Source organism: Portunus trituberculatus, chromosome 20 (assembly GCF_017591435.1).
Source record: "Portunus trituberculatus isolate SZX2019 chromosome 20, ASM1759143v1, whole genome shotgun sequence".
In the NCBI taxonomy this organism is placed as follows: Eukaryota; Metazoa; Arthropoda; class Malacostraca; order Decapoda; family Portunidae; genus Portunus; species Portunus trituberculatus.
In genome coordinates this window covers 13,748,852-13,749,562 of record NC_059274.1, presented here as the reverse complement: position 1 = coordinate 13,749,562, position 711 = coordinate 13,748,852, and positions in this window count along the sequence as shown.

Genomic DNA, 711 nt, shown 5'->3' with positions numbered 1-711 from the left:
TTCACTCTCCTTAACCCGACGTGACCTAAGATATCTTGTAACATCACCTCGCATGACACGTGACACCTCGAGTACAGGCCACGTGGGGCGAGACAACGAGGGAGGCAATGGGAGGTAATGAGGGGCTTCGAGGTCACGTGAGAAAAGAGGTCAAAGCTTCCACAGGTCATAAACGTTTGACCATCCCCTGACAGTCCCTTGCTGACACCTCATTGACCTCCGACCTGTGTTGCAGTAGTGTGTGTGTGTGTGTGTGTGTGTGTGTGTGTGTGTGTTATAGTCTTCTCTTGGGTTATTATCATCGCTTTAACCTAACCTAACCTAACCTAACCTTACCTTACCTTACCTTACCTAGTTTAACCTTGTCTGTGTGTGGGAGAAGCGGGATGTGTAATTGTATGAGTGTGACTGTATGAGTGTAAACGGTAGTAAGTGTGTGAATGTATTGTATTGTTCTTCTTCTAAGTGTCTTACCTAATCTAACCTAATCTTGCCTAGCTTAACCTGAGATCTCTGTTACAATAGAGTGGGTGTGTGACTGTATGAATGAGTGTAAGCGGTAGAGTGTGTGAATGCATTGTAGTCTTCGGTAATTATCCTCAGTGCCTAACCTAACTTAATCTAGCCTTACCTAGCACTGAGATCCATAGATAGAGTGTGGGTCTAACTGCAGCATGGATGAGTATTAGCGGTAGTGAAGTGTGAATATCT